The 24565-nt window shown below is 38.5% G+C and overlaps 1 long non-coding RNA gene and 1 pseudogene across 1 annotated transcript; one reads left to right on the top strand and one right to left on the bottom strand.

Moving 5' to 3' along the window:
• Positions 1–951: 951 nt before the first annotated feature.
• LOC117087378 lies at positions 952–11719 on the bottom strand. The gene is made up of 4 exons (XR_004438784.1): positions 11562–11719; positions 9207–9391; positions 7579–7684; positions 952–1133 (listed from the first exon to the last, which is right to left on the bottom strand). It is a non-coding gene; the product is annotated as an uncharacterized LOC117087378 (long non-coding RNA).
• Positions 1746–3805, top strand: LOC117087377 (annotated as a pseudogene).
• Positions 11720–24565: the final 12846 nt, after the last annotated feature.

Raw genomic sequence — 24565 nt, 5'->3', positions numbered from 1 at the left:
AACTTTTGGGAGACCCACTCCTGGGCAACCTCCATTCTCAGCATGAGGAAGCTTCCTCTCTCTTCTTTTTTTTTTGGTCTATTAAACTTTCCACTCCTAAACCCATCCCCAATAAAATTAAAAAATAATAATAACTTTTTATTTTATTACCAACTAAATTTATATACATCATAGAAAATTTGGAAAATACAAAGAGAAAAATTTAAATTATCTGTAAAACCACAACCCAAATATACCACAGTTAACATTAAGATATATTTCTGGCTGGGTGCAGTGGCTCAGGCCTGTAATGCCAGCACTTTGGGAGGCTGAGGCCGGCAGATCACGAAGTCAGGAGATCGAGACCCTCCTGGCCAACATGGTGAAACCCCATCTCTACTAAAAATACAAAAATTAGCTGGGCATGGTGGTGTGCACCTGTAATCCCAGCTACTCGGGAGGCTGAGGCAGGAGAATCGCTTGAACCCGGGACGCGGAGGTTGCAGTGAGCCGAGATCAGGCCACTGCACTCCAGCCTGGTGAATTAGCACATTTTTGGAAATGTCTTTAGTTATCATGTATTACTACTAGAATATTATAGTGTACATAATGATTGATGTATTTCCAAAAACAATAGATATTTTATCAAGAGCTTCTGTTGACACACTATAGCAAGTAAGAAGCATAGGTTATTCATGGACATAGAATCACAGTGCTTCACTGATTTAAAGACCCAAAAGTAAAGCCATCTTATATAGTAATACTTGATTGCAGGAACAGAAACTGACTTGAGAATAAATAATAACAATACTGTATACTATAAGGCACAAGAATATCTCATGGTACTCAGCCAGGCTTCATGAGGGCTACAACCAGAAACTAGAAAGTCATCATCAACCAGTTCCTCTGTTAGATCCCATGAACTCTTATCTTTTTCTTTCTTTGTATATCTGCTTTCGTCTTATTTTCCTTAAAATCTGTTTTCTTTGTGCAAGTGGGAAAAGATACCTGCACCTCTAGTCCAAAATGTTCATGTCTCTCAATCCCAGGCATGCATACAAACTGACTTGCTTTCTCTGAATTTCCAATGCTAAATTCCCAGAGGAGAAACTCCAATTTGCCCGGCATGAGTCAGGTGTCCATCATGATCCAATCTGCAAAGGGTAGTGGGAGATTAGAGGGGGCGGTGGGTGAGGAAGAGAGGAGGAGACCCAGCAGAGTCACATATTCTCAACAAAAGGGAGTTGAGGAGGCATCATTAAAAGGGTCTACTAAAAACTGGGAAAACAAAAACAAACCAAAAATATAACTAAAAAATGTTTATATTTCCCTGGATTTTATCCCAATCTCTTTTCTATTCTTATATTTAATAATATTTCCTTCTAGGCTTTTCTATATATAGTACATTTTTTTTGTGATAATGATGTATACACTTTATACCTTAATCTAAGAATTCTTCGTATTACTGTAAAGTCTTGAAAAACATTTTAAATCAGTAAAGCACCAATACCATTCCCACTTCATTGGAAACTCAGATTATTTCCCATGATTTCAAATAAATCTGAGATCACCACCTTTGTGTGCAGAAAGCTATTTCTCTATTTTGAGTTACTTCATTAAAACTGTCTTCCAGCGCCGCCCTCCTGCCTCGTGGCGCGGGGTCTCGTGGGCCCTGCTCCCGCCCTCCGCTGGCCTGGCCGGGACAGGAAGCGGTGCCGCAACCTCTGGGCATGGTGCGGGGGGCGGGCACTGGGGCCCAGGGGGACATGGTCAGGAAGCCTGAGAAGCACAAGTCTGACCAACACCTCTACGAGGAGTATGTAGAGAAGCCCTTGAAGCTGGTCCTCAAAGTAGGAGGGAACGAAGTCACCAAACTCTCCATGGGCAGGTCGGGACACGACTCCAGCCTCTTCGAAGTCAAAAACGATCATGACAAACACAAGGACAGAAAGCGGAAAAAGAGAAAGGAGAGAAGCAGGTTCCAGGGGAAGAAAAGGGCAGAAAACGGAGAGAGTTAAGGAGGATAAAAAGAAGCGAGATCGAGACCGGGTGGAGAATGAGGTGGAAAAAGACCTCCAGTGTCACATCCCTGTGAGATTAGACTTGTATCCTGGGAAGCCTCTCACAAGCTCTTTAGCCAAACAAGAAGAAGTAGAACAGACACCTCTTCAAGAAGCTTTGAATCAACTGATGAGAGACAATTGCAGAGAAAAGATCCAAGTGCTTTCTTTTCATTTCCTGTTACTGATTGTATTGCTCCTGGCTACTCTATGATCATTAAACACCCAATGGATTTTAGTACCATGAAAGAAAAGATCAAGAACAATGACTACCAGCCCAGAGATGAACTAAAGGATAACTTCAAACTAATGTGTACTAATGCCATGACTTATAATAAACCAGAGACCATTTATTATAAAGCTGCAAATAAGCTGTTGGGCTCAGGGATGACAATTCTTAGCCAGGAAAGAATTCAGAGCCTGAAGCAGAGCGTAGACTTCATGGCTGACTTGTACAAAACTCGAAAACAGAATGATAGAACAGACACCTCACAGAGTGGGGAGGAGGGAGGCTGCTGACTGAGAGAGAGAGAGAACTCTGGAGATGCCAAAGCACATGCCATCAAGAGTCCCAGCAAACAAAATAAAAAGAAAAATAACATATGCTTGAAGATAAGTTTAAAAGCAATAATTTAGAGAGAGAGCAGGAGCAGCTTGACCGTATCGTGAAGGAATCTGGAAGAAAACTGACCAGGCAGCTTGTGAACAGTCAGTGCGAATTTGAAAGAAGAAAACCAGATGGAACAACGATGTTGGGACTTCTCCATCCTGTGGATCCCATTGTAGGAAAGCCAGGCTACTGCCCTGTGAGACTGGGAATGACAACTGGAAGACTTCAGTCTGGAGTGAATACTTTGCAGGGGTTCAAAGAGCATCAAAAGAACAAAGTCACTCCAGTGTTCTCTTTGAATTACGGGCCCTACAGTTCTTAGGCACCGCATTATGACTCCACATTTGCGAATATCAGTAAGGATGATTCTGATTTAGTCTATTCAACCTATGGGGGAGACTCTGATCTTCCAAGCAATTTCAGCATCCATGAGTTGTTGGCCATGTGCCAAGATGGCAGATAGTTTACTGGATGTTTTAACAAACGGAGGACATTCCAGGACCCTACAAGATTTGGAGATGTCATTGCCTGAAGATGCAAGGCTGCACTAGGACACTTGACACAGCAAAAGAAATGGAGATTATAGAAGTAGAGCCACCAGGAGGTTTGGACTCCAATACTCAAGACAGGCTCATAGCGCTGAAAGCAGTAACAAACTTTGGCATTCTAACTGAAGTTTTTGACTCTGACGAAGCTGAAATATTCCAGAGGAAACTTGATGAGACCACCAGATTGCTCAGGGAACCCCAGGAAGCCCAGAATGAATGTTTGAGCACCAGACCCTCTCCCAACATGATCTGTCTCTTGGGTCCCTCATACAGAGAAATGCATCCTGCTGAACAAGTGACCAGTAATCTTAAAGAATTTGCACAGCAAGTAACTCCAGGTGATATCGTAAGCACCTATGGAGTTCAGAAAGCAATGGGGATTTCCATTCTTTCCCCTGTCATGGAAAACAACTTTGTGGATTTGACAGAATATATTGAAGAGCCTAAAAAGATGGATGTTGCTGACTGTGGACCTGGTGGAAGTTGAGGCCGCCTGGTATTTGATTATATATTATGTACATACTTTTTCATTCTTAACTTAGAAATGCTTTTCAGAAGATATTAAATATTTGTAAATTGTGTTTTTAATTAAACTTTGGAACAGTGAATTTGAATGTTCCAGAGGCTGGACTTGTATTAGGTAACAAAGCTGGACCTGGGACTCATACAAAAAAAAAAAAAAACTGACTTACAGATGCTGAATTTTACCAGAATGAAGATAACAAAAATTGTCCAAGTTCTTGATAGATACTGCTAAATTTCTTTCCAAAAGAGTTGCATGAATGTGTCTTTCACATATCCTCATCAGCATGATATTATTGTATTTTAAAATTTGCCATAGTTAATAATAATTTATTGTTGAAATAACTAAAACAGTAGAATTGGAATGTTCTTAACACAAAGAAGTAATAAATGTTTAAGGTGTTGGATATTGCAATTACCCTGATTTGATCATTACACATTGTATGCTTGTATCAAAATATCACATGTACCCCATAAATAATAAATATGTGCAACTACTATGTATCTATAAAAACTAAAGATCACTTTTTTAAGTTGCTATACTGGAAATTTAAGATAGAAGTAACATTCACTGGCTTTTATTTTTTTTAGACGGAGGCTCACTCTGTCACCAGGCTGAAGTGCAATGGTGCAATCTTGGCTCACTGCAACTCTACCTCCTGGACTTAAGCAATTCTCATGCCTCAGCCTCCTGAGTATCTGGGATTACAGGTGTGTGCCCCCACACCTGGCTAGTTTTTGTACTTTTAGTAGAGATGGGGTTTTGCCATGTTGGCCGGGCTGGTCTCGAACTTCTGGCCTCAGTGCTCCATCCGCCTCAGCCTCCCAAAGTGCTAGGATTACAGGCATGAGCCACGGTGCCAGACTTTAATGGCATTGTTAAAGCAACATCAGTATAAACATGGTTTCTTCTATGTAACTGTTGAGGCTTAATCACCACACATTGGCCAATTACCATTAAACCTCCTTTAGCAGCCAGGACTAAACATGCCATTCTTCCTTGGTACCACCATTCATTCATCCGACAAACATTAGTTGACCACCTGTTAGCTGCCAAGCACTGTTTGAAACTTAGAAATAGAAATATATAGCTATATGGTCCCTGTTCCTAAAGGTACTGTTACATGAAGGATGGCAGCCCTCATGGAAGTAGACACAGTAGAGAAGAATCACTGCATCCCACTCAGGGCTTCCCTGCATAGCCCTGGAACTCCCTCAGTGATATACACCCAACAGGTCCTCAGGTCAGCTCTGGTCCTTCAGAAAGTTCCAAGGAATGAGGGAGGGCAGCACTCTGAACACATTTCAACCACAAATCTCAGGCCTCCCTAGCACTTCGTTTTTCCTGCTTAATGAAAAAAGAATGCCTAAAAATGCATTATAAGAATGGATGAGGCTGGGCGCAGTGGTTCATGCTTGTGATCCCAGCACTTTGGGAGGCAGAGGTGGGCGGATCAATTGAGGCCAGGAGTTCAAGACCACTGACCAACAGGGTGAAACTCCGCCTCTAATAAAAATACAAAATAATAGCCAGGTGTGTGTGGCGGACATCCATAATCCCAGCTACTTGAGAGGCTGAGGCAGGAGACTTGCCTGAACCTGGAAGGCAGAGGTTGCAGTGAACCAAGATCACGCCACTGCACTCCAGCCTGGGCAACAGAGTGAGACTCCGTCTCAAAAAAAAAAAAAAAAAAAAAAAGAAGAAGGGATGAGATGTTCCTTTGGAATTTATTCAAACATATCAAAGTTTTTTAAACCCAACTATAACATCTGGAGCAGACAAAATCTACACTCAGTAGTAGATTCTTATGATCTCTCTCTCCCTCCCTCCCTCCCACTCACTGACTACAGTTTATTAATATAAATGTTGCTCCCAATTTGAGAAGTTCATTGAGGCATAATTTAGAATTAATAAGCTCAGGCAATAGTATACAATTAATGTACTTCCCAAGTTAGGCAGGAGTTTAATGTCACCTCATAAAACCAAGTGTTTGTGATTATCAAAGTACCAGCTGTGAACTGATCAGGAACACAATAGGAATTTTGTTAATTATCATTACCCAGAGGAAAACAATTAGTTTCTTTGTAGGGAAACAACCACTGAGGTTGATAAAACTCAGAATTGGTCTACCAGTTTTGGTCGTCCTATTTCTAAATATTATAAACTCATTAATGCATTAGCAGATTGCATGTTAATCTTCATGTCCATAAATTAATTGGAACACTAGTCACTGGATAATTGGTACATTGTTTTTAGGGGGCATAAAGCAACTGCCAAACCCCAAGGTAAAAAGGGCGACTGAAACACCTTTGGAGAAAATGATGTGATCTAGCTTTCTTAAGACTTCAAAGGTTCATCAAAGTCTTCTTTAACCCATTATCCTTTCCTTTAAGCATGGCACATAGACTTTCCTTCTCCCCCACACCTTGCAGATAAATCTCAAAATCGTCAGATCAGAGTAACAGGGAGTATTTCTTGGCCTCACTGAACAACTTGAGTTCAATTGCAGCCTTCTTTTCTCTAGAGCCATAAGGCATGAGGACCCACTGTCCACTTGGGTTAGGAACCACACTGTCCACAGGGAATGTTACATTTTGTTTGGAACAGAGTATGATACTTCTGAAATATCGAAGACAGTGCTAGGCCATTTGGGTAGCTCAAAAATGCAATAAGGGCTGGGCACAGTGGCTCACACCCTTAATCTCAGCACTTTGGGAGGCTGAGGCAGGAGGATCTCTTGAGCTCAGGAGTTCAAGATGAGCCTAGACAACATAGCAAGACCCTGTCTCCACAAGAAATGTTTTAAAATTTAAAAAAAAATGAGCCAGGCATGATGGTGTGCATCTGTAGTCCTGGCTACTTGGGAGGTGGAGGTTGGGAGAGCCCTTGAGCCCAAGGTGTCAGGGCTGCAGTGAGCTATGACTACATCACTGCAATCCAGCCTGTGTGACACAGCAAGACTCTGTCTCTAAAAAAGAAAAACAAACAAGCTAGAAGATGTCGAATGATTTATTGTTTTTAAATTGTTGGAGCTTTTAGGAAGCCTACAGATTACAAAGTGCAGGCAGACACAAGCATTAAAAAACAAGAATATCAGGAATTCTGACCCCAGGGAAAGATAAGCAGTCACATCCTTTGCACTAGGACGTAGAACTCAAGCCTAAACCTACAAATCTTGATTTTACAAATCTATCTCATGTCATTTTCATGCCATTAAAGACATTTATGTGTCACTAAACGTCTTCCAACAGATCAGCTTTACCGCATAGGTTCCAGTAAGAGGTTGGAAGAGAAAAGTATTTGAGTCCAATGTCTATATTTACGGCTTTAGGCATTTAGTTACATTCTTTGGGCCTCAGCTTCCTATCAGAAAAATGCAGATAAGAATAGCAACTTTGCCACAGTACTGTTTGAGGGATGAAGTGCAAAAAATGATCACTATACATCAGTATTCTCTTTGTGGAAGCTGCCATTCTCTAATTACTTTAGGTTGTCAGTAGATGAACAAACCTGAACAACAAACCAATAGCCAAGGGTCGATGGAGAGAAATTATTGTTGCAATTGAGTGAAACAAGTTAGTGGTGTGATATATGTAATGACTGGCATCATTGCCATTGTGCTGCATACTAATTAGGTATAAATAATAAGCCATGGATATAAATGTCTGTAATTAGTATTGCTTTTACAGGAAAGTTCAATTTTTCATTTTTCTCTTCTCATTTTGTCGATTCTTCGTATCTGTAATCAGCATCAATATCAGCAATTTTTCAAAATACAGCTTCACTGTAATCACTCATAGGAACAATCACCCATATTAAAAGATAGAGCCCCTTGCCCTTGAACCAAGATGTTCTTACTTCAGTGCTAGGTGTTTCAATTCATGGTTCAGCCAGGAACCTTCTCCACTGGGGTTTGCAGTACTAGAGGCAGTAAAACATTTGGACCATGAGGTCACTTCTTCTCCTTTGAAGGCAATGGAGGACTGTTCACAGCGTAAAGTAAAAGAGGAAGAAAGTCAATATCTGTGGAGTCACCCCCAGGTATACGGCACTGCTAGATGCTTTTCAATTTTGTATCTACATCTCCTACCATCCTCATAAGGTAACTATGACATTATCCCCCTCTTACATGTGAGCAAGTTATACCTAACAAATGTCAAATAACTTATCTAAGTCCACAGCTAGAAAGGGCAACCCAAGAGTTTGAATTGAGATCTGCTCCACATAAAATCCTAGCCTGCTGTATTAGCAAATGAGTCCGAGCAAAAGCCCTGAACTCAAAAGTATGTGGGTGTGTGGCCCAGGAGGGCAGAACCCAGGGAGAGAGAGCTCTGAAACCTAGGAAGTGAGAGTTTTGAAAGAGATGAAGAGGATCAAGGATTAATCAAGGAAAGGGGAGAGGGGCAATTAAGTCAGTTCATGATCACTTTCACTATAAAAGTTTTGCTCTGGTAAAGGCAATGGGTGAGTTCAAGGTGTATCAGCTGGGCTTTAATAGTGGAAGCAGAGCCACTATGAGCATTATGATAAATCCATAAAGGATTTACCATAGGAATTAGAGTTTACACAATTGTGGGAAAAGCAAGGAAAGGAAAGGTCTGGAAGAGGGAGTCGGAGGATGGAAAAGTCAGGAAGCACTGACTCGGGTTGGCAAGACAACGCTTTCAGAGAGACTTAAGTGAAGCACAGCCAACCTGTGAAGCAGGGCTGCGAGCAGGAGCTCAGGGAGACCTCAGGAGAGCTTTTGTCTTTGGCAGCTACTGCCTCTGTGGGTCTGAAATCAAGCATCCAGTGGTGGACCTGTAGTCTGGTCAGCAGGTCCTGTAGTCTGGATGATGAGAGGACCACCATGTGGAGGACCGTGAGGATAAACTGGGACTCACCAGGTACCTCTGCATCTATTCATCTCTGTATCTGGTGTACTTCCAATAGTGTATTTCCACTAAAGTTCCTCTCCTGACTTATGCTACAGGTAAGGGGTTCTCCTACTGTATTTCCAAGCTTAATCAGGCTGTCAATAGGCAAAATTCAAGACAAAGAGTGATGCAGGAAAATCAGTTAGGAAGCTATGTTATAAAAGTCCATGCACGATGTGACTAGTAGAGAGAGAAAAAATGATTTAAGAAACAGGAAAAAAATGCAAGTAGATTTGGCAATTCACTAAACAAATATAAAGAATTTATTTTTACGGTTAACTGTAGCTAAAATTAGAAATATCTCAATTGATAGATAAATTATAATTGGCAACAATGATTTACATAAGCATACTAATAGTCCAATTCTAGCATTACCAAAGGATTTTAAACCTTTGATAATATTTCCCATTGGGGAAACCCTTGCCTCTTGCAGCACATTGAACAGAAAAAGCCACTATTAAACTATAGTTTTTAAAATTTCAAATACGAAAATATTTTTTCATATGAAATGCTATCAAAACTTTATAAAAGTAAGAAAATTTCTTAGAGGTGATACATGATATTACTCACCTACAACAGGTTTCCTTGTGAGTGTAAAATATTATGCTAGATTTTTAGCAATGAAGATTCTTCTTGTGTTTGGAGGATTGAAGACCTATGACTCCAACAGACAAAAGAGTAAGATGTGCTTGGAATGCTTGCCTTCCAGAATATTTGAAGCAATTAAGCAATCTTGCTCCTATTTCCTCTAACTACTGAAAAATCAAATCTCATAAGAATCCCTGTTGATCCCCAAATCCATCCAACACAACTTATTGAGGCTCCCCTAGCTGACCCACAAAGTAAATAAGCCTTGAATGATACAAAAGAAAAGGGTCTTCTCCAGCTTTCTTAGGAAACAGAAAAACCAACAGCTTTTCAGGTAAATCCCGTGTGAGCATCAAAATCTTTCTCTTCTAAGTGACACCAGAGGCATAACATAAGGATCATTGGATTGAGAGTTTAGATGTCCAATGTTTCTTGTTTTGTCTCTGATACTAATTAGTTACTTCTTCTCACTGAGAATCTTTTTGTCATTAAAATGAGTGAACTAGGCCATATAATCTTTACCTTTTTTTCTTTTTGTTATCTAAAATCTTTTTGTTTGTTTGTTTATTTGTTTTTGTTTTTGTTTTTGTTTTGAGACAGAGTCTCACATCATTGCCCAGGCTGGAGTGCAGTGGGTGCTCTCGGCTCACTGCAACCTCCGGCTCCCAGGTTCAAGCAATTCTCCTACCTCAGCCTCCCTAGTAGCTGGGATTACAGGCACCTGCTACCACACCCAGCTAATTATTTTTGTGTTTTTAGTAGAGACAGGCTTTTGTCACCAAATCTAATAATGACCAAACAGTAATAGGCTCAATAAATTCCATCCACTCTCTGAGCAAAACATAATGCAGAAAGTTCTTGAAATCTTTGTCTACTGCTAGTCTGTCTACCAAGCACATCCCTTAAAGTCTCCATATGGAATCATATTTTGGTTTAAAGTTGGACAGTTTCGGCCGGGCGCGGTGGCTCAAGCCTGTAATCCCAGCACTTTGGGAGGCCGAGACGGGTGGATCACGAGGTCAGGAGATCGAGACCATCCTGGCTAACACGGTGAAACCCCGTCTCTACTAAAAATACAAAAACTAGCTGGGCGAGGTGGCGGGCGCCTGTAGTCCCAGCTACTCGGGAGGCTGAGGCAGGAGAATGGCGTAAACCCGGGAGGCGGAGCTTGCAGTGAGCTGAGATCCGGCCACTGCACTCCAGTCCGGGCGACAGAGCGAGACTCCGCCCCAAAAAAAAAAAAAAGTTGGACAGTTTCCTTTAGCCAGTCGTACTTTCTGGTCAGACATTTTATCAAGATCCCAAGACTCCTAACCATAAGCAACATTTCCTTTCATCTGTGGGTCCTCAGTAGTTACCTGCTTTTCTTGTAACATACCCTGTTTCACTTGAATGCCAGTAATAACCTTCTCAGATAGATACTGGGTGGGACATTATAGACATTTTCTAACAGAAGTTTCTGAGGGCCAAGGAAATTAAATGGTCAACCAATACCATTTGGATGTTTGTTAATATCAAGTCATCATGCCTCCAGACTCATAATCTTATGTTCCTTTTCTTATAATTTGCTGAAGGGATTTTTAGATTATAAGGTCTATCAGGGGCAACCATTTTGAAGGTTACAAACATTATATAAGATAATTAAAAACAAGATTCATAACACAGAGGTGCTTCATTTCTGTTCTCTGAAGCAAGCTATTGGCCAGTGTGAACCCACTGATCACATGGTCAGTTTGCATCAGTGAAAACAGAACTACGTCACTACACCTTGTCCAGAACTGCTATTGTGCAAGTTAACCAAATGTATGTAGTTCTATGTCCTGCACAGATGCAGGACTTTTCTTCTCGGTCACTTTGCAAGCTGGGGACTCCCAGCTAGCAACACCCTGCCTGGGCCTCGCTCTGCCACATTGGCATGCCCCAGCTTGCCTGTGTCATAGCTTGTAACCCCATTTGGTGATTCCTGAGCTTGTACTGCACCCAAGAAGAATGAGGATACACTGGACATTGAAGGGTGAGGAGGGCAGAGAATAATTTTATTGAGCAACAGAACAGCTCTCGGTGGAAAGGGGAAGCAGTGGGTGATTACCTTATCCAAAGGCGGGAAAGTCCCCCATGTGGCTGGGTTGTAGGCTTTAAACCTTCCACTTGAAGGTAGGGTTTCACCGGGTACCCACTCCTATCTGCCTAGGCATTTGGCTTCCTCCTGTCTCTATCAGCACTAGAGATAGCAAATATAAGTGTCTTCACCAGTCAACCAAGCACTTTTAATTAGTTAGGTGAGCATGTTGTAAAACAACAGAAAATGAAGACTGTAGTGAACCAGATACTACCTACCCTTACTCAGCTCCAGCAGACTGTTGCCGTATGGGAATGCAGGCCCAGGATTTCCAGATCTTCCCGTTTTTCCAGAAAAACTAGTTTCATCTGTGAAATCTCTTGATTGTTAAATGTTGGAAACTGATTCAATTTTTTATTCTGTACAGGTTAAAAAACAGGCCGGGCGAGGTGGCTCAAGCCTGTAATCCCAGCACTTTGGGAGGCCGAGACGGGTGGATCACAAGGTCAGGAGATCGAGACCATCCTGGCTAACACAGGAAACCCGTCTCTACTAAAAAAGACAAAAAATTAGCCAGGCGAGGTGGCGGGCGCCTGTAGTCCCAGCTACTCGGGAGACTGAGGCAGGAGAATGGCATGAACCCAGGAGGCGGAGCTTGCAGTGAGCTGAGATCCGGCCACTGCACTCCAGCCTGGGTGACAGAGTGAGACTCCGTCTCAAAAAAAAAAAAAAAAAAAAAAAAACAAAATAAAAAACAATACACCACTATCCATGGCTGTAGGTCAGAATAGGCCAGCAGATCACCAATATACAGTTTCTACTAAATACCACTGTTAATACAAGAAAAATATTTGCCTTATTGGTTTACAAGTTCCAGAAGAGTGGAACCAAAACTAAGTTCTAAGTAATTAGCGTCAGGTAAAATAAGGCTATAGCACAATTATCATGGAGAGGATGAAGACCAAAGTCCTGAGTAAAGTATGTGCCTAGATTTCCATCCTTCACGCCTGTGGTCCAGCCATATGCAATCACTTGTTCTTGAGTAAGTCATACACTCTGTCACTTCCAGGTCTTTGCACATGCAGGCCCTGGTGCCTAGATAACCTCCATACCTTCCTTTTGCTTTTATCAATCACCTTATCTTCATGCTCCAGATCCCAGGTCAAGTCTCTCTGTTCCAGCTAACAGAGAGCAACTCCATACCCTATCTGATGCTTTTGCAGTGCAAAGCTCTATGCTTTATCATTCACACAGTACTATTCTTGTCTGTTTTCTTGTATTTCTTCATGATGAATCCAGAAGCAACTTAAATGCAAAATCCCTCTTTTATTAGTATTTGTAATCTTAACTTCTAAAACATTGTATGGAACATAGTTAGTGAACAATATTTCTTAAATGAATATATGTGAAATCATGTAATAAAGATATATTTTATAACCTTTCACATAATTAATTTGAAAGATAAAAATATTATTTCAAGTAGAAAATGAGTAGCATTTCTATTTTCAGGTTACAGAACTTCCTGAGAATAGTTTATATTTATTTTTAAAATTATAAGCAAAAGGCAGGTCCTTTCCATTTCTTCCTGACTTAAAAGTAGATATGATGGCTGGATTGATGGCAGCCATGTTGTAATCAAAAGGAAAAGGCTTAGAGAATTAACACAGATGTCAGACCTGACATAGTTAAGTCATTAAGCCAACTCCACCATCCAATAATGTCCAGGATTCGTTTTTGATAAAAAATTAACTGGTTTTTTTTTTTTAATTCTAAGCTAAGATACTTTAAAGAGGGGCAGTATCTACTCAAGAAAAAAGCATCATTCTAGCAGGAAAGATTTATTCTGGTAAAGGGAAATAAAAAATAATTTTAGCATATGTGAATTAATGAATCTTCTTAAAAGAAAAAGCTGAGCTACATAAATTAAATTACTATTATTTACTATCTCTTCCAAACAAATGCACATACATACAAAGTTACTCACTAAATTGAAAGGATATTTTATTTCGGCAGAAAATAAGTAGCATTTAGAAATCAGGGTATTTGTACATAAAGCAAAGAATGGGCTATACAGTACAAAAAAACAAGAAGGGAAAAATCTACACAATTACATTAACCATTTTTTTTCCAGTGGAACATAATGAATGCAAACATCTCCTTGGTTTCTTTCATGCCATTACCTGTGAGGTTTTTAAAATACACTTAAAGTGAACATTAGGACATTTTTAATATGCCAGTGACTTCATTTTATTAATACTGCTTCCAAGTTATACAATCCCTAATGCAAGTTTCAGTTAGTATTTGCACATGAAAGACAACCTAAATGGAGTTATGTTTTCTTTGTTCTTTTGAAAACAACTTTGTTAAACTGTTAAACCGACTAAGGCACTGGTTTCTATTATTTTTCAATAATAGAAAAATATAAATCTCAAAAATATTAAAGTGTCTTTCTAGCAGAGTCCATAGGGTGAGTAAAAAGCATTATTCAAAGAGTCTGAATAAGGGAGGACATCGTCACTGACTCCATCTTCTGTCTCAGAGTCACCTCAGTCTTGAAATACTGGGTCAGTATCCTCAGAAGTCAAAGGACGTGTCAGGATAATCTGAGGTACCTTTGAGATAATCAGAGGCTGTCGACAAATGAGATGGAGGGATTTTCGAAAGTAAGGAGGCTAGTGGAAAAATAAGCCAAATGCCAGGAATTGCCATAGAATATGAGTAATCAAGTCAATGTAGTTACAGACAAAGCTGTGACAAAAGCATGGATAAAACAACGTGGCAAGTGTTTTAAGCGGCGGCGTGAAAAAAATGGATGCAATGAATCCAATTAGGGCTAGTAAGCCAATAAAACAGTGTTAAACACTTTAAGAGTGTCAGTCTAACTTTGATATTTTATTACCAACATATGACATGTGCATCATCTGTGCATCAGATGATACTAAGTGTTGGGGCTCACCTGTACATTAAAAGGCCTCGTAACAATTTGCATAGATTTTGGTACACTGTACAGGAGTCTAAAAACATTTTTTTTCTTTCAAACTATACTCTTTAACAGTCACTAAAGCAAAATGATTTAATCAGAATCCCAAATGCTAACACATGAGTGTGTTGTTTGCAAGCAGCATTTAGCAAGGCAGATTTCACCAAAGTGAAATCCTCATTAGTTTTGTATTATGAAATACAGACAAGAACCAGAAAAGGTCAGAGGACAGATATTCAAATCTTTGCCAAAAAGCCTCTTCAAGTTTAGCTATTCTATGGCCGCTATATACTGCCGGGACTCACTGTAAAGAAGAAATCTTTAGATTTCTTCTAGAAATCTAAAGAGATCCCCATTCTGGACGGGGATCGTCCAGAATGCCAGATTAACATAACATTTTAAAACTGCAAAGAGTGGGAAAATAAGGTCACATTGGGAATGCAGTCCCAGCACATTGAGCTTTTACTATCTTGTAGTAAAATGTGCATATGTATGCTCTGTGTGCCTGGCATTTTATTCATAAAAAAAAGCATGCATAACAGAGATTAGAACCACAGTGGACCTAATCTATGCTATAAAGGAATAAACAGATGAAAACCAATCTGGACGAGAAAATTCAGTGAGTCAGGCTCAGGAAATGAAAGCAAGTGTGTCTTATACTTTCTAACACACAACATGGCCAAATATTTATAGTCAAAGCTCTAGCAATTATTGCTTCTAGCCATTTAGGTCTCTGGTTTTGAAAGAACATTTTAGGATTACTGATTTTCCAGATAGTAGGAGGCAGTGTAGGAGACAATGTTTTCATCATAAAATGTGTAATATTAAACTATAACAAATGTACTTATTTAATCTCTCATTTCTAACTTCAGAAAATCAGAGCCGCCTTCCTATTACTGTGGGTTAAATGAGGCTTTATCACAAACGTAAGTCATTTGGAGTCCATAGCTCCTTGAGTGATATGTATAACTAAAAAGACCTGAGAATCACAGACCTAAATCTCATGTCCGGATCATTGAGAATAAAATCTAAAAAATTGAGTTGCTAAACGTAGATTTACTTCCAAAAGCCCTAGTGATAAATTTCTAGCTTTTTGAATATGTTTTGTGTATACTAGAAAGCCTGTATTTCCTTTCGTCATATCAAAACAATTTGACTGTTCTCTTTCCCGCGTGTTGCTACACTGTGAAACAGTGTGGGCTGTCCCTTTTCTCAAAGACCATGCTTTTCAAAAAGTGATCCAATGACCCCTTATGCAATCTTTGCTGTGCTACTAGTTAAGCAGCTAAAATATGAAGGCCACACTCCCCACTTGTAAATGAAAATGTTTAATGATAGAGGTCAGCAATCTGCATTTTAACAAAGTTTGAGAACTGGTCCTAGGGAATGTGACCACTCTACTATTTTTAGTTGTGATACTTAATTCAGATACTCCCATTAGGAGACTACCAAAATCTTTAGATAATATTTAATTTTAAAACTTATCCTTTATGTGGGTCCACTGACTTAATTCAGAGGGCTTACTTAATTTAGCTATTTATTGTTACATATATTGCCTTAAAAAGGATAAGGCTTAATTATATACAAAATTCAACATATGAGGCCGGGCATGGTGGCTCACGCCTGTAATCCTAGCACTTTGGGAGGTCGAGGCAGGCAGATCTCTTGAGGTCAGGAATTCGAAACCAGCCTGGCGAACATGATGAAACCCCATCTCTGCTAAAAATACAAAAAAAAAAAAAAAAATTAGCCAGGTATGGTGGTGGGCACCTGTAATCCCAGCTACTTGGGAGGGTAAAGCATGATAACTGCTTGAACCCAGGAAGCTGAGGTTGCAGTGAGCCAAGATCATGCCATTGCACTCCAGCCTAGGCAACAAGAGCAAGACTCCATCTCAAAAAAAAAAAAAAAAAAGAATTCAGTATATGATAAAGTTGGTATTGCAAATCACTAACGCAAAGATTGGCTTTTTATAAATCATGCTGGACAACTGATTAGCCATTTGGAAAAAGATAAAATTGAATCAATTCTTCACACCATATACAAGAATAAATTCCAAATGAATCAAAGTGTAAAGAATAAAACTTTACAAGTACTAGGGGATAAAGATGGATGAATTCCTCTATAACAAAAGTCTTTTTAACTGTGACTAAAAATTCAGATGTAATTAAAGAGTTGAGTGATAAACTTAACTAAATGAAAATTAAAGTTTTACAAGGAAAAAATATAAGCAAAGTCAAATAACAAAGTACAAGCTAGGATAAAATATTTGTGCTCTCTCTATACATATATTATATATATATATATATTATACATAATATATTATATTATAATATATTATACATAATATATTATATTTATAATATATATTAATATGTTATATATAATATATAATATAATATATAACATGTATGATACATAGTCTATAATATATAATTATATATAATATATAATATTTATCTAATATATTTAATATATTATATATTATATATCATATATATTAACATTATATATTATATTATAATATATTATACATAATATATTATATATTATATATCATGTATTAAATATAATATATTAACATTATATATTATATTATAATATATTATACATAATATATTATATATTATATATCATATATATTAACATTATATATTATATATCATGTATTAAATATAATATATTAACATTATATATTATATATCATATATATTAACATTATATATATATCATATATATTAACATTATATATTATATTATATACAATACATGATATATGATATACAAATATATATGATATATTATATAATATATAAGCAATATTGAATATCTCATAGATAAAGCATTAATATTCCTAATATAAAAACAAACTTTTACAAATTAAAGGAGAAAAATATCCTATAGACATATGGGCAAAAAATATAAGTAGACAACTCACAAAAAGATGTTTTAAATGGTCCTGAAGCATTTGAAAAGATGTTTCACTTCACTAATAGTAGTAGACACAAACTAAAACTACAATGAGATACCACTTCTCACCCGTCCCATTGGGAAAAATCCAAAAGCGTAACAATACAGTTCATTGCTGAGGCTGTGAGGAAACAGGTACTTTCATACATTGCTGTTGGGGATCCAAAATGATTCAAACTCCATAGAAGAGGATCGGACAACAGCAACCAAAATTACATATGCATTTGTCCTTAAACCCAACCATCCCACTTCCAGGAATTTATTCTAAAGATAGTCTTACAACTACAAAAATACATATGCAGAAGTTTATTCATTGTGGCAGTAGTTTGTAATTGCAAATATTAAAACTACCTGTGTGTCTAATCATAGGACATTGTTGAAAAAACTCTGGTACAAACACACAATAGATACTATGTCATGGTAAACATAGAATGAGAAAGCTCTCTATGGACTGATGTGGAATGATGGTCAAAAGATCTTGTAAAGTGAAAAATCAAAGCACCAGAGACTGTATGTAATACCACTATCTTTGTTTAGGAAAGAAGGGAAAATAAGAAAACATACATATATCTTATATTTACCAAAAATTCACCAGAATGAAAAGCCAGAAACAATTATTAATATGTTGGTTGCCTACAAAGGGTGAAGGTGACGAGAGTGCCATGGCTGTAGAAGGGAGGAATACTTTTCTGAGTATACCTTTCTGTAAGTTTTAACTTTTGAAAGCATGTTAATGCTTGACATATTCAAAACAATTAAGTCAGCAAGGATAGGAAAGGGAGAAACTGAAACAATGAACCCAACTGTGTTTCAAATGAATACTATAATTACAATGGAGGGCAAAAAATAACTACTTTGAGTAACTTACAACAGTTTTGACTGCACATCCTACAGCCCTCAGTCTTGGGCAGGGTAGGGAAATGGAAAAACTGGAAACTGGAGATGCTGAACTCTTTTGAGTAGCTTTGCATTTTTGTAGATATGGGTGAAGTCATTCTGAAACTACTTTAGATGTATTATGAGATTGAGCAAATGAGTAAATCTATTGATTTTAGAAGCCAAGATTCTCATTGTGAAAGAAGGTACATGCAAATATGGAATGGGGGAAGGCAAAAAAGATGAATTGAAATTGGAGGTATTGGTGCTCACTTATGATATCTAAAATATGCACATGTATGTGTATAAACATGTATATGTGCATATCATGTGTATGTATGTGCATTTACACATATGTAAGTGTATGTATATGCATGCATATATCTCCTGGCTCTGTTCACTTAAAAAGGTATAGAAGCAGAGATATTCCAGGAGCAAACAGCACAGCTAGTGCATGGATTTTTATCTCTAACACTATTCCCCCACCAAAAGGAACAAGGGGTTCTTGGAGAAGTGACTGAAAGCAGGGCTGGGGAAGCGTGATAAACCTGGAACATTTTGTTATACCAGAGGTAAGGATGTGCTCCAAAGAATAATGGACATATGGCACAGGCACACCTAGTCAGCTTGAAAGGATCCAACTGGCCAAATCTGGGATAATCCACGCACCAAGCTAAATAAGGATAATAATTATACACCACTTGGGGGAAAGTGGGGTAGAAAACAAAAATCCATGAGTTCATACAGATAATACACACTGCTATGGTGCGAATATATGTATTTCCCCAAAATGTATGTGTTGAAACCTAACCTCTAGAGTAATGGTATTACGAGGTGGGATCTTTGGGAGGTGATTAGGAATTAATATCCTTATAAAAGGGGCCTGAGGGAGTTCGTTCACTCTTTCCACCACGTGAGGACAGAGAGAAAGCACCATGTATAAGGAAAGAGCCCTTACAAGACACCAAATCTGCTGGTGCCTTGAACTTTAACTTCCCAGCCTCCAGAACTGTGAGTAATAAATTTCTACTATATATAGACTACCCAGTCTAAGATATTTCATTACAGCAGCTGGGACAGACTAAGACACATTCATCCATACATGAGGAAAAGACAGGGTCCTTGGTTAAACTAGAATGTCACATGCTAACTGGTAAACATGGAGGGATCTGAAGTGATCCTCATCATTTTGTTACCATCACAGCAAAGACTGGTTCAGGTAAGAATCCCAATAGATGCTAAATCTGAGGGGAAATTGTAATGAGGAGCAGGATATTTGCATGGTGTTCAAGTGTCTCTCCTCAAACTCATTATTTGCAAGGGAGGAAATGATAACTATTTACTGTTGGAGAAATAGGACAACATTCCTACTGTGTGAGGAAAACTAGTGTCACCAGGGAGGGGCAGATAGACATTGCGTGCCTCCAGATATGGTTGCCTGAGAAGCACACAATGTCACATATGCAATATCCTGGTCAGCAATGTAGAACCTGAATCTAATCATGAGGAAACATCAGACAAATTCAGAATACAGAAACTCCTGTATATAGAAAGTAGGGGGACTCTGTCTTCAAATCTGTCACTGTCACAAAAGGAAAAAAAAAAAAAAAACATTTAAAAAGGCTGTGGCAATGTTTCAGAGATTAAAGAAACATGACAACTAAGTGCAGTATCTGTCCCAAGACTGGATCTAGTACTGGAGGAAAAGGAAGCTATAACAAACATTGGGCCAACGAGACAACTGAAATACAAATTAAAGTATTAATGTTATATTTACTGAAATTGAGGACTTCCCTGTGGTTATTCATGAGAATGTACCTATATAAAAAAAATACTACTTAGGGATAAAAGACCATTCTATGTAAAACTTATTCTCAAATTCTTTAGTAAAAACAAAATATTTTATGGTATATACACAATATTATACACGTATGTATATATGTGTGTGTAGATATACATTATGTACATATATATGCATATGTGGAGAAAGAAAGAAACAGAACGGAGAGTGCACAAATGATTAGGCAAATTGACTAAAATGTTGACAATAGAAACTGGGTAAAGGGTTAACTGATGTTCTTTCTACTATTCCTATTCGAGTAACTTCTATAAGTTTGAAACTGTTTCCAAATAAAAAGTCAAAAATATACAGAGGCCTTTGTATTAGTCCGTTTTCACACTGCTATAAAGAATACCTGAGACTGTAATTTATAAACTGACTGACAGCTCTGCATGTCTGGGGAGGCCTCAGGAAACTTACAGTCATGGCAGAAGCAAAGGGGAAGCAAGCAACTTCTTCACAAGGTGACAGGAGAGAGAAAAGAGCAGGGGAAACCACCACTTATAAAACCATCAGATCTCATGAGAACTCACTCACTATCATGAGAACAGCATAGGGGAAACCGCCCCCACGATCCAATCACCTCCCACCTGGTCCCTCCCTTGACACATGGGGATTTCAATTCAAGATGAGATTTGGAGTGGGGACACAGAGCCGGACCATATCAGCCTTCAAGAAATGTTTGATGTCTTACTAGTAAGTTTCATGATATATAAAGCATAAAGAAAAAAAAAAGTGTATGGCAAAATACGTATTTATGCATTTTAAATGTTCATCTCTCAGTTGACTCATCTAAAGGTAGGTAGAATGAACAGAAGGAAAAGATTTGAATATGTAATTGGATTAGAAGATAAAGGTCAGACTATCAGGAGTAGTAAAATTAAAGTTAATGGAAAGTGTGGTCCTACCAACCTACAGGGAGGAAAAGAAAAAGTGCTTATGTCTCAGAAACATTCATTCAACTCCAGAAGACCAAGTCCACCAGGAAGAGTTACCTTTCCAAAGGATTACATTCATACACTGTTTTTTTCTTACATTCCAAATTGTTGACAAGTAAAACCCAAGATAATGTTGCACCTTTGAGCCCTCACATAATCTCTTTTTTATTGTCAGTATTTTACTTCTGCAAAGAGAGTCACAAATATCTGATAAACACATTCTGAAGGAGATCATAAATATAGATAGCAATGGGGTCTCTTTACAATTTCTTAATGACTCCTCTGGACATTAGTGTGATACATCAAGAGAAGAATTAAGAGACTAAATTCAAGTTTTATGACAAAATGAGAACATTCTCAATGGGAATTTAAAACTAAGCATTGCTACTCAAAGCGTAAATAAATGAAAAACAATCAGAAGAAAATCTTCTCCAAACTGCCTTGCTTATCCCCAGGTGACCTGGTAAGAACACTTTCCCTGAGATTTGATAGTTGCAAAAAAATTGTATCCTTTTTCTCCCTGCCCTACTATCTGTTAGAAAGGATAAGTCTGAGCAATAACATTTATCTTATATAAAATGCTAGGAGTTAAATACGGATTAAGTCCAGTTAAGACCTCTTAAAAAACCACCAACACTTTTAAGTGACCATGACTATAAGAAGTCTTTCTTTTTCTGGTAGATATTAAAAAACAAAAACAAACAAAAAAGGAACTAAAAAGGAACAATCATGCAAACAGGTAAATGAAACTCAGAGAAACAGGATGAAAGAATGACCAGCAGAGATGAAAGCTAATAGCAGCATAAAGAAGAAAACCCTTTAAAAGGTCAGAGAGTGAAATGAAAACAGGAAAAAAAAAAAATGTTAGTTCAAGACAGGCCAGCTGGAAGCAAATGTTTTTGGATTTTTATACTACAGACTTACAAAACAGCCCAGCCAATGCATGATGGAAGCCACTAATTTTAAAGCCAATATATTTTGTTTAGGAGATGCTGTGAGAACCCAGTGTCCAACAAAAGACATATTTGCATGGCCAATTTGAGTATACCTAAAGGGACGTCACTTAGTTTAAACCTCCCATTGTGAGGTTCAACAAATTGACTGGAAACGTATCTGAATTAAAAATGGAGAGTTCTGGGAGAATACCCCATCAGTGGCATTGTGAGAAAATATTATCAACTGTTTTGAATCATCACCAAGGGAAAGCATTTCATTTTGTAAGAAGTTTCTAATTTTTTCTACTATGAGATGAAATCTAAGAACTATATTAGGAGCAAGCAATATAGCTCTCACAATTTACTGAGTAAAACCTAAACAATATTTATATGATAAAAGTATTTATATATATATACACACACATATATATATATATATATATATTTTTGGAGACGGAGTCTCGCTTTGTCGCCCAGGCTGGAGTGCAGTGGCGCTATCTCGGCTCACTGCAAGCTCCGCCTCCCGGGTTCACGCCATTCTCCCGCCTCAGTCTCCGGAGTAGCTGGGACTATAGGTGCCCGCCATCACACCCGGCTAATTTTTTGTATTTTTAGTAGAGACGGAGTTTCACTGTGTTAGCCAGGATGGTCTCGATCTCCTGACCTCATGATCCACTCACCTCGGCCTCCCAAAGTGCTGGGATTACAGGCGTGAGCCAACACGCCTGGCCAAAAGTATATCTGTATATTATTAATAGGATTCGTTAAACCTAAAAATGAAGACCAACTCTTTTTCATAATGTTTTCTTTTTTTTTTAAGGTGTCTACTTTCACAAAATATTCCAGAATTCATATATGTGGTTTTTCATCATTCTCCAATACTGAAAACTGACTCATGCTTCAATCCTTTTAAATGTAACTTTCTTTCTTCTAGGAGATGGTCCTAATAAGAATGCTTCTTGAAATAAAGACAAGAACAAGATGTTATCTTAGTTCTAACACTCACGCAAAATCCAGCCCCTGTGAGATCCAGGATATCATCCCTCGGGCTCATATTAAAAAACAGTTCTAAACCTGACTTGGGCTGAATCGTTGCTTTGTATGTCTGTATCTTTTAAATTATAAACTTTCCAGAGTTTATGTAACCCAATGTGTTGCATATGAATATTACTTTCTAGTTTACATCTAGCATGTGTTCAACCTCAGTACTCAAATTCAATTTACCACCACCATGGATCAGTCACTCATTAACTCTGCTCATTACCTCTGCAGCACCTTCAAGGCGAGATCACTTATTCCTTCAGATTTGTTTTTTCCCTGATCCAATTCATTAGATTCCATACTACCTACAACCTACCCAATTAGGTAGTTAAAGGGTGAAGTCCAGATACACATCTGGAAACATTTCTGGGGCAACAGGATAGAGGCTGGTGCCCTAGGGATGAGCGTCCTACACTCTCCTCTCCACTCAATCCATCCCTCTCCTGCTCCCCCACAACACCACCCCTCATACCCCATGCACAAAATCCCAAGAGAGGAAACCTTGACCATACCCACAACAAGGGCAAGGCAACGTTTTGGTATTTTGAGACTAGCTAGGAAGGTTGATGGAACTGCAAAGCATAATTACATACGTGGGAAAACATTCTGGGTGATTATTAATTAATCAGGAACTGGGTATGAAAACCTTCAGAACATGAGTTTTTGGAGCCTCATAAATCAAGAAATCAAGAACCTTTTCTTCCCACTGTAAAAAGTGGTTAAGTGGGCTATGTTAAGAGTCAACTTACTATATAACTAACTACTTTTATAGTATTAATACTAGATAATTTTTCTTTCCTGAGACTGTAAAAAAACTTATAAATGTAATCTTTTCCTCTCTTCTATAGAAATTATTGAAAAGGTAAGTTATCTGAAAAGGCTTTTAGGCATTTACTTCATGGGGCCAATTAGTTCTTTTTCTACTGTTTTCCAAGCAGAAAAGATAGATTGATTGTTGCAGAGTTTCCTAAAGGCAGATACTAAGATGGATTTTGGATCAACACCTGTGAAGGGTAGGAAACAAAGACAGAGTCGGCAAAGGAAAAAGAAAGATTGCCATGCGGGCCCAAGAAGCCTAAGGCAACCCGACTGGGAGCTCAGAAGTGTAGGATCCAACAGAGATGGCCCCTTTAGGCAAAAGTGGCCGGGCAGCTATTCCTCTTTCCATCTCAGTCATTGGAGGTGGGCTGCTCGGGCTGAGGGCGAAAGAGCAGGTGTCTCTCTGCAGCTGAGGCAGACACAGAAGGCTATGAAGACCATTGGCTGCCTGGTGCCTGCACCCCCCACAGCTGGCCAGCAAGCCCATCCTTGAAGCAGAATCCAGCAACACACCTTCGTGTCTACAGCAGTGGTATTAACCAATTAGATCAGGGTGCTACTTAGTTGCCTCTCTTAAAGGCACTTGCAGGTTCTGATTTATAGAGACATGTCATTTAACAAAAAACATTTAACATCTGTAAACCAATTTTTAAAACCCAGGGAAAGTAATTCATGGGGAGGCCTGCCTTGAGCTTGTCCACATGTTTGTTAAGCCTAGTTTCTTCAGCCAAAGTTGGCAAGCATTTTCTCTGGAAAAACTACCATCACATCTGTTCCTTACCCTAAAGCTCTGCAGCTTGCTCGGGTTTGGTGATCCCCATAGCGAATGGCAGAAATCATCTGGAGGAGTGTCCATCTTTAAACATCTTCAAGAACTACAGAA

Source organism: Trachypithecus francoisi, unplaced genomic scaffold (genome assembly GCF_009764315.1).
Source record: "Trachypithecus francoisi isolate TF-2019V2 unplaced genomic scaffold, Tfra_2.0 Lachesis_group10, whole genome shotgun sequence".
NCBI lineage: Eukaryota > Metazoa > Chordata > Mammalia > Primates > Cercopithecidae > Trachypithecus > Trachypithecus francoisi.
This window is presented reverse-complemented; position numbering and strand designations above follow the sequence as displayed.